The following is an 11,257-nucleotide window of genomic DNA, read 5'->3' on the forward strand; positions in this document are numbered from 1 at the left end:
GTACAATAACCAGATACATGCAATCTAACTCGTACGAGCACGGATCCCAAATGGGACATTAAACCAATTAGAACTCTTAGGGTCTTACCTCTAGTAGTCTTATTATGTCTAATCAATCACGTATTACTATTCTTAGTAAGATCTGTTAGGACTCTTATGCTTCAGGAGTGGATGACAAAAAATGGGTCAAGAGAGAGTAACAGATAAATAATTGGAGGAGAGAAATTTTCTCTTTAATATTGGCCCTGTTCACTTCGCTGAAAAAAAAGCCGAAATACTATTTCGACTGATTTGTTGTGAGAGAAAAAACACTGTTCCGACTGAAAAAAAACAAGCTGAAAAAGACGGATTATAAGATAAGCAAACAGAACCATTAGGTATCTATACAATAGTATAAAAGGCGTGCAATCTGAAATCTCCGACCTCTCTCACAAACCACTGTTCTGGTCACAGTAAACGTGCGGTTTACAGTACTGGACTTTCATGAACAGTAACCGGTTATGATGAACAGTATTCTACCCGTTAAGGGACTCTCTCACAAACCACTGTTCTGGTCACAGTAAACGTGCGGTTTACAGTACCGGACTTTCATGAACAGTAACCGGTTATGATGAACAGTATTCTACCCGTTAAGAAACAGTACAAACCTTTTTTTTACGGCCCAGTACCAACCTTTTTTTTTTCCCACCGTTGCCCGCACAAAGCGCGGGGTTGCCTGCTAGTATAGATATATAACTCAGTTTGGTACAATTTTTTCTAGGAGTACTTCTTTGAGAAAAGCACGGCCAGGATAAAACTAGTCTAACCCAGTTTCTGTGTTTTAATGGGCTTAAATGTGGTTGAACTCACAGACTTCTTCATTTTGGGTTCTCCTTCAACCACTTCTTGCTTAATGAGCACCAACTCTTTCGAGACAATCTGAGTGTCATCCATGTCACAACTTTCGCGATCGTGAATCGCATGCATGTTGGAAGTTGATGCCAACCGTTATCGTGCCATTTAGCTCCTGAATCTTGAGCTTGAGGTAGATGTAGGATCGACATGAACTTTTCATAGCTGGGCACCAAAAAAATGTGTGGTAGATGCTCGAGAAGTCGACCACCTCAAAGGTGAGGTACTCAGTTCGGTTATTGTTTTAGTTATGTGCATGGATTTACCGGGGCGTTGGTGTGAGTTGGAAAAGATCACTACGTAGAAAACCGTTTGTAGGGGCGGCTGGTAACCGTTTGTAGGGGCGGTTTTACCAGTCGCCCCTATGAAAGGGTGGCTACAAATCATGTATTTGTAGGGGCGATTCCCAGACCGCCCCTATAAATCGATTTGTAGGGACGGTTGGTACTGTAGCCGCCCCTACAAATCAATTTATAGGGGCGGTCTGGGAACTCCAGCCGCCGCTACAAATCGATTTATAGGGGCGGCTACAGTAAACTCAGACCGCCCCTATAAATTGATTTGTAGGGGCGACTACAGTACCAACCGCCCCTACAAATCATTTTTCCGCCAAAAAAAAATTAAATTTATAATTCAAATTTGACCAGAACATATATTTTTCATCATAACTTATCTTCTTCTGCGATTGTACTGAAACTCAATGACAATACACATTTATTTATACCAGATTATAACAAATATTCCATGACATGTCTTCCAAATGCGAATTATAGTAATACATATCAAATCAAATATAAAAAAATATCAAGTCAACTAAAAAATGCTAACTAGTATGCTCAATGCCTTTATCATAGATAACAACACAATCAGGAAACCCAAATTTATGTCCCGAAAAAAAGAAACTTCTGAAATATTCACCTTGTGAACACTTCTAAACGCAAGCTGCACAGATACTAAGTATTGGAAGGAATAAATGACAGATGGTTTCGCTTAAAAAAAACAAACAAATGACAGATGGAAATGCATGTAAACCATTGCCACATGCATTGTACCTGTGTAGCCCATCTCTCTTCCTCTACAAGTCAACACGTTTCCTCCCATTCCTGAGCAATAATCCCACACTTGCTTTCGGCATCTACACCACAAAAAAAGGTATCAGAATTTCGTTGAAAATGGGCAAGCAGGATGCTGTGAGTTATGAAAGTATGGCAGGTGCCAATACGAACAAACATGGCACAGCATGGCAGGTGCCAATGCGAACAAACATGCTTCCATGATCAGCTCAGTGTGATATCCGATCCATTGCTTTCTAGTTCCTATAACTAGTATATTATGTTTCACAAGGAATAAAGAATTATCTTTGCACCCAAGAGTATTTCCAATATATAAGAAAAAAATAGTGATGGCATAGTTAATCTGAAGCATTAGTTGAATCAAAACGGAAAAGAGACTAGCATGATAAGCTCTGCAAAACAAGTAGCATTCATGTTCTATTTTTGCAAGAAATACAATCACCTGTGCATAAGTTATAGCAGAAAAAGGAGCACTCCAACACTGGATACTGACCTGACCATGCAAGCTATTGATAATCTTCCACTTTGTCAGCGATGCATGTGGAGTGGATTCAGTGATACAGCAAGTCATTCGGATAGAAGGTAGCCAATTAATTTGTGAATCCAAATAAAAATACTTTATATTTACCAATCTGAAAAAAAAATCTCAGGAAACAAATCTAATCAGTCATAAGTTTGCTGGAATCACGCATATCTGAGCATTTACACTCTGGAAAAAAAAAGCATGTTGCACATCTTGTATCCTTATTCACAAATAAAAAAATAATAAATCTCTAATTATGCTCCTCAGCCAGCAAACAACCAACATATCAAATAATGTTATCAACATCTCCCACAGAATGGATCAGAAATGACTACCATCCTCCCACAATCAAGAAACCGATGCACCTTAATAATTGTAATAATCTTATATCATCATCATCATCCTGGTACCATTTACAACTATGGAAACGCTAATAGAAATTTCAAGCAAAAATTTGAAGAATACAAGTTTTAAAAGCTAGTTCAAGAAATGAAGGCTTTAGTTGTATTCATATGAGATAATACTGAAATGCATGTGCTAGCTTCTGGAAAGAAATGATTACCACTTCTAGCTCGAAATCAAGCTTTTGTCTACACTGTCAGCGTTTTGCCATATTTTCTGATAATCTCATATGAATTCAAAATTAAAAATTATCAATCCTAAAGACAAGTGACACATTCCAACACAAAGCACTAGCCAGTTGACCTACTAATAACGAAACAAATAGGAACAGCCTCTCGAGGTAGGTTCATCTCATCAGGAAACATTTGCACCGCCTCTGTGGTGGAAGTCGAGATGTAGCACTGACAGGTTCATCTCATCAATCAGCGCCATGGATGCGAGGGCAGGAATCTGCAAGGGAGGCAATGGCCCTTCCACAAGGCCGCCTCAACTTTAATCTCCACAGCTCCGGGAGATCGGTGGAGAGCTCCTCAACATCCGCTCCTTTAGCCATACGACTTTGCAAAACAAAACAAAACAAAATAGCCTGTAACCCACCCCATCGCCACATTTGGCATGCACAATCTACTCCAATTATCTTTAGGGCATGTTTGGAATGCGGGATTTTTTCCCTATTCCTGCGTTTTTCCTGTGAAATTAAACTGATTCCTGTGAAATTCCTGTGTGATTCCTGTGAAATTCCTGCGTTCCAAACAGGCCCTTAGCATCCAACACAATATGCAAATTAAAGTTGTATACAATAACAAGCTATATCAATTAAACACAGTACCCTAGGTCCTTAGCTGGCGGCTAGCTCTACTCTACTACTACATCCTAGAATAAAAGATATATGATCGATCGTGTAATTCCAATTGACAGAAGGATGGAATCAGTACATGATTGTTTTTATTATCTTGCATCTAAAATTAAAAGTTGATAGTCACAAACCATCTCTTTCATGCAGCTGCCTTGCATGATCCCATCACAGCTGTGTCGCAAGCATATCTTTATATGTTCAACATCAGCAATACGTGTTCACATATTTTTATAGTTAGATGGCACGTCATACAACTAGTAAAACTTGTTTCTCATCATAAGGAGTCATCATTCATTTATGTATGTGTGACGTCACAGCCCAAGCAATCTAAACAACACTAGGTGAGCCATACTATTACCGCAATCTAAACTAGTTCATTGAAGAGTGATTGGCAAAAAAAAAGTGAATTTTTCCTATGCAAATCTACATGATTCACACAAGGCAGATGCTTCTGCATCCTAGGCACGCTTCGTGCATCACAAATCAATCTAGTAATCACTAGCAAAGAACGCATGGCTATGGACCTCGAAATCAATCTACCAATTGCTTGCTGGCTACCAGCCGTAGGGCAGATGAGGAGACTACCCGATCTACTAGTCGGATCTCATACCTTTGTTCTGCCCCCATTCAGTCGCTTGCTCGCGCCAGCTGCTAGGTTGCACCGCCGCCGCCGCAGGGTGCCGAGGTTGGTAGTCACCGAGTCGGGACTGGCGCCCAGAAGGGGAAGACACGACGGGATGTGGGTTCACCTGGGGGCTTGAGTGCTGGTGGCACTCCATGGCGGCCGCTGCCTTAGGAAGGAGCAGGAGGGGCTCTCCGCGCCGCCGTCGAGGTCGCTTGGTTGTCGATCCAGGGTACCCGACCACGGATCGACAACGCCAGACCATGGATCAAGGCCGCCCGTCCTCGGATTGATGCTGCCCGATCACGGATCGACGTCGCTTCGCCTTAGATCAACGATTGGGTGCCGGCCAGGACTGAGATCCCGCTGTGCCGAGGTGTGACGCCATTAGGGTAAGGGTTGGGGGCGGGCGCTGACCGAGATCCCGCGATGTAGGGCAGTGCTCGAGGGAGCTGTGGCGCTGACCGAGATCCCACGGGTCTAGAGCTCATCGGGCGGGCGGGGGGGGGGGGGGCGCTGCCGGGCCGCGCGGGCGGTCGAGGAGCCATGGCCATCAGAGAAGGAGGGGAATGGAAGAGTCGAGACAGAGAGAGAGAAAGGAGGAGGGCTACAGAAAATTTTGGGTGGATGACTTATTCACTGTACGTGGGGTATTTGTAGGGGCGGCTCAATCACCAGCCGCCCCTACAAATAGAAACACCGAAGGCGGCTGGTGAGTGAGCCGCCCCTACAAATCAGACCCATTTGTAGGGGCGGCTCGTATCACTAGCCGCCCCTGCTATTCCATTTATAGGGGCGGCTGGTTTCTGGCTTCCCGAGCACGCCACTGTAGGGGCGGCTCCATCACCAGCCGCCCCTACAAAAAATTCGTGTCGTTGCTATAAATCCTTTTTCACGTAGTGGATGTTTCTTGATTGAGACCCCTGGCCCTTACTATATAGTCTAAGAGGCAGGATTATAGTTTGATTCCCCCGATCAGGTGTAGATTAGTTTCATACTCATTTACAAAAAATTCTAACCATATAAGATTACATACATGTATCGGTTTCTAGATATCTATATCTCTGCATTACTTGCTTGCCAAGTTTCGCAAGACACCCATGAGCTGTCTAGTCAGCCCGACCCACTCCCTACTTAGGGCACGTTTTAACTTTGATGAGTGTACCTATGGCTTATCTTAGTAAAGTTAGTACTCCTACTTACACATCTCTGCCATTGATTGGATAACCTGACCAAATATGGAAAAAGTTGCTGCCTGTTCGCTTGAACTTATCAGCCGGCTTATCAGCTAGAATCTACAGTATTTTTCTCTCACAATAAAATAGCTTCAGCCGGTTTTAATACCATCCGAACAGGCCCTTGAGCAATGAGTAACCCCTTAATTATCAATGGACCTTATGGGCAGTGGCCTCATTCTCGTGAGGGAAAATCTATACACCCATATAAGGATATTAAGGGTGTGTTTGGTTGAGCTGTGGCTGTGGAAAAAAGCTGTTGTGGGCTATGAACTGTGGGAAAGCTGCTGTGGGCTGTGAGCTGTAGAAAAGCTAAAAGCTGTTTGGTTAAACAAGTATAAAATATACCTTCTATCTTTATCTCTCTTGAAACAACTATGGAAGAGCTTTTTATTCCACCAATTTCGAAAAACAGAAAGCCAAAAGCCAAAAGCAGGGTCAAACCAGCTTTCAAAACTGTACTACGGAAATGCAGCTGCTTCTGAAAAAGCCGCCTGAAAAAGCAGCCCCTTTGGTTGCGCTTTTGGCTTTTGGGGCCAAAAGTCAAAGCCAAAAGCCCAACCAAACGGACCCTAATTATTCTGGAATGACACGCTCTCGGTTATGATCAAGCTCTTATCTTTAGCCTCATATGAAAGGACTCGTGAAAGATCGAGCTCCACCCCTTCTGCTTTTTATTCATGTTCGTCTTTATGTTCATGTTAGTGCTTAGATATCACCTTTTACTTTAGTGTTGGAATAAGTTGTTGAATAATGTGTTGTAACTTAACTACTTAAGTATGTATCTGCAATCAAAAGATTAGTACCTTGATTCCTTGGTCAGTTGTCATGTCCAGCAGCCTGTGCGTCAATAGCGAAGGCAACCTATTCATCATCTTGTTGTAAGCATAAAGAGCTTGCTGCAATATCCACCTTTACTGCATTATGGACCTGAAAGATAGTCCATTTTTTTGTTCTTGAACCTGTGATCATTCCTAACTTTCCAATGTTAGAATCAAATGTGTACCTTTGTGTAACCCATAGATCCGGGAAGGCTCCTCGCCTTTCTCTGTTGAGGCGCATCGGCAAGCGTGGATGCCGATGTCGCGGTGTAGTAGACGTCGTAGTGGCGAGGAGGTGAAGTCCAGTGGCCCGGTGTAGACCTGCAGGGGCGACGGCGGTGCGGTGGGACATCCCGTCGCTGGCAGCACTTCTTTAGGATCAGATTAGGGTTTGTCTGTGGGTGGGATGGCAGCTCCAATGAACCTCATCAACCGAGCCTAGATCCCCACCTTACCTTTTATATGTGCTGTGCGACAGGGGCCCACCAACCATATTAGGGTTGGGCTCCCCCGATCAGGGAGCAGAGACAAAGGCCCAATAGGCTGTTGGGCCTATTGGTGGAGATCAACTAACATTCTCTCCCTTGATCTTATTCCATCTTTCACTTTTATATCATTTACTTTTGTTTATTCTATTACAGATTAGCTCATAGAGTATGTCTCATCGTCACGGTCCATTGCCGATAGACTTAATAGCTATAACTCACTACTCTGTTCTGAAATAGATACTTATCTTTGGGCATTCTTTTGTCCAGGAATTTTATAGGCTTTCCCTTAAACCCATGCTAGCTACATGTTCTCTGAATATGTTGGGTGGTAAGCCTTTTGTAAGCGGATTCACGAGCATCTTTTCTGTACTTATATGCTCAAGACTTATGACTTGATCCCGGACTTTATCTTTCACAACATAATACTCTATGTCAATGTGTTTGACAGCACCACTTGACTTATGTTGTGAGCATACTATACTACCAGATTATAATCGCAGTATAACTTTAAGTGGTCTATAGATGTCATCAACCACCTTCAAACCGGGTATGAACTTCTTTAGTCAGTTCACCTACCCGTTGCCTCATAACACGCTACAAACCGTCATACATTGTGGACGATGTAGCAACAATTTGCTTTGAGCTTTTCCATGAAATAGCTCCCCTTTGCAAGATGATAGAAAATCAACGTCTGGATATGTATTCACTCTCGCATAATCAGAATCTGAATATCCCACTATGTGGAATGAATCAGATCTTCTATATGTCATCATGAGGCATTTCGTTCCTTGCAAATAATGCAAGACTTTCTTTACTAATTTCAGTCTTCGATAGCTGAAGCATATGGAACCACTTTCACTTTATCGATTGAGCTCATATTGGTTCCTAGGGCATTGAAAATCCCCATATCTGTCGCCCTTGACTATAGGAGCAGGTGAGGGACTACATTTATGCATACTGAATTTCTTTAAGATCTTTTCTATATATGCCTTTTGTGACAGTCCTTATACCCCTTTTCTTCTATCTCGGTGAATCTCGATCCCTAGAACGAATGAGGCTTCATCAAGATCTTTCATATCAAATTTCTTTGTCTCCAGTAGTAGATTGACATCACTACTAGCAAGTAAGATATTATCTACATATAGGACAAGAAAGATAAACTTCCCATTCTTAAACTTTGTATTGACACAATTGTCCTCTACCTTCTCTTTACTTTGTATAGGCACAATTGTCCTCTACATTCTCTTTAAAACCCAAAATTCTTTATTGTCTGATCAAACTTCAAGTACCACTGTCTTGAAGCTTGTTTTAATCCATAAATGGATTTCTTTAGGCGGCATCCCATTCGTTCTTTTCCTTCCATGACAAAACCTTTCGGTTGCGCCATGTAAACATTTTCCTCCAAGTCTCCGTTGAGAAATGCCGTCTTTACATCCATCTGATGTAATTCTTAATCGTAATGTGCCACTAATGCCATTATGATTCTGAAGGAAACTTTACATGAGACTGGAGAAAAGGTCTCATTGTAATCGATCCCTTCTCTTTGCATATAGCCTTTTGCCACAAGTCGCGCTTTATATTTCTCTATATTCCCTTGAGAGTCAAGTTTTGTTTTATAGACCCATTTATAGCCTACTGTTTTGGTTCCTTTAGGAATTATTTCCAAATCCCAAACTTTATTGGCATTCATCGATTTCATTTCATCTTCCATGGCCTCAAGCCACTTTGATGAATGATCACTTCTCATGGCTTCTTGAAATGAGGTGTAATCATCCTCCATTTGAAATTCCTTAGTGTTATACACTTCATAATCAGCAGAAATAGCTGATTTTCTAACTCTTTGAGTCCTTCTAGGGGCCTCCACATTTGGCACATGTTCTGTTTGAGGCTGTTGTTGCTCCCCCTCATGTGTGGCAATAGGTTCTATAGGATCCTGAAGAACAGGTTCCTCATTTTCATTTATTGTTGCCACAGGTGGAATAACAACAGGTGCTGACACCATAGTATCTTACACTGTCGGTGTAGCGACAACATGTAGTGAGAAAATTGGCTCATGAATCATTGGAGTGGCGCATACACCCGCTTCACTTCAAGGTCAATTTCTCGAGCTACCATGCTCCCCTTCATCTTTTCATCCTCTAGGAAAACAGTGTGTCTCGTTTCTACAAACTTTGTATGTCACTCTGGACAGTAGAAACGAAAACCTTTTGACTTTTCTTTATAGCTAATGAAATGGCAACTTACTATTTTGGGATCTAGTTTTCCAATGTTTGGGTTAAATACTTTAGCCTCAGCAGGGCTTCCCCACACACTCAAGTGTTTAGTGAGGGTACTCTTTCTGTTCACAACTCATACGGTGTTTTGGGCACCGACTTTCTTGATACTTTATTGAGAATATGAATGGCTGTTTTCAACGCCTCCATCCATAGGCTCAACTGTAAGGTGGAGTAACTTATCATACTGCCCACCATATCCATCAGGGTGCTATTGATTCTTTTAGCTACTCTATTCTGCTGAGGTTCGCCTGGTGTAGAATACTGGGCTACTATGCCATTCTTTTAGGGTATGCCGACCGTAGTACTCCCCCACGGTCAGACCTGACTATCTTAATATTTAATATCTTAAATTTATCCAATACATCTTTTCTTTCTTTGATTGGATAAATATAGCCATAATGGGAGTAATCATCTATGAATGTTATGAACGGATCATAACCATCCACATTCTTTATAGGAAAGTTGACCACAGTTAAGCCTGTGTAAATAATATGTAAAATTCCTACACTTCGTTTGTCATCTTTCTTTACATACTTTATTTTTATGCATTCTCTGCATTGTTCTTAATCTGAGAGCTCTAATGGAGGAAGAATATCTTCTTAACTTATCTTTCTATTCTCTCCCTCGAAATATGGCCTAAATGACAGTGCCATAATTTCGACAACGCATCGTGAGCTCTCTTATGCCACCACTTCCAGATTAACACTCTGTCACCAGCTGCTTCATCAGCTGAGTGGCATATATCTTTGAAGAGCTAGTGAACTGACTCTTTATATGTCTTTGAAGAGCCAGTGAACTGACTCTTTATTTTATCGAGGTACTCGGTGACTGTGTCACATTCTGGGATTGAGCCCATAATTGTAGGTTCAATCATGTTCTTTATCACAGCCAAACATTTCTTGTTGACAGTGATCCACTTCCTATGCTCAAAAGTCATAGGACATCTTTTGGGATTCAAAATCCCTTTCTTTAGTTGCCCAAGTAGCATCATTCTCTTTTGTCTCCCTCACCGGTGCCACAAACTCAGTGGAACATGGTGAGGTGACTACCCAGTCTACCTTAGACAAGATGAAAACCAGGTCAAAACTTTTCTTAACATAAAAATAACACCATTTGAATGCCTTGATTTCAACGTTGGTCAAAATCAAAACATACAATTATTCTTATACACTAATTCTACATCACCGTTGGGCAGAAATAGAATTAATGCATAAATCATTAACTTTCACAATTGTTCTTACACACTAATTCTACATCACCATTGGGCAGAAATAGAATTAATGCGTAAATCATTAAAATTAATAACTGTTCTTATACACTAATTCTACATCACCGTTGGACAGAAATAGAATTAATGCATAAATCATTAAAATTATGATATTGTTATTAACAACGTTGGTCAGAAAATAACAACATCATAATCATGTCAAATCTCTTTTTCTCCAATTAAATACCACATTGGTTCAAAATAACCGGGGAATCAACATTTTCTTTAGCAGCGGAAAAAAATCTCTTTTTCTCCAATTAAATATCACTTTGGTACAAATTAACTGGAGAATAATCAATTTCTTTGGCTGTGGAAAAACTCTCTTTTTCTTGAATTTTACCCACAGGGAAAATTGCTTTTTGTATTTTCTTTAATCCATTAATCAATTTCCAGGAAATAAACATTTACTGGAAAAATTTTCTTTTTCTCCAGTTAAATATCACGTCGGTTCAAAATCACTAGAGAATATACTTTTTCTTTAGCAGCGGAAAACATATACTCAATTTCTTGAATTTTACCCATTGGAAAAAATTACTTTTTCTATTTTCTTTTGAGCCATTCATTCATTTTCCAGGAAATAAAAACTTATTTACTGGAAAATGAAAAAACAATTTCTCACTGTTCTTTGATTGGGCTGGAACTACCACAGTGGCTCGGCCCATCATTCTTTCTCACTCTCGCGCGCGTGCGCCGCGCTGACCTAGGCCGCAACCTGGGCCTGGGCCGGCAAAGCAGCCTGCCGATCGCGCCCGCCTGGGCTGAAAGCCGGCCCGTGCTTCCATCGCCATCAGATCTCATCCGAC

The sequence above is a fragment of the Miscanthus floridulus genome, chromosome 16 (genome assembly GCF_019320115.1).
Source record: "Miscanthus floridulus cultivar M001 chromosome 16, ASM1932011v1, whole genome shotgun sequence".
NCBI classification, from domain to species: domain Eukaryota; kingdom Viridiplantae; phylum Streptophyta; class Magnoliopsida; order Poales; family Poaceae; genus Miscanthus; species Miscanthus floridulus.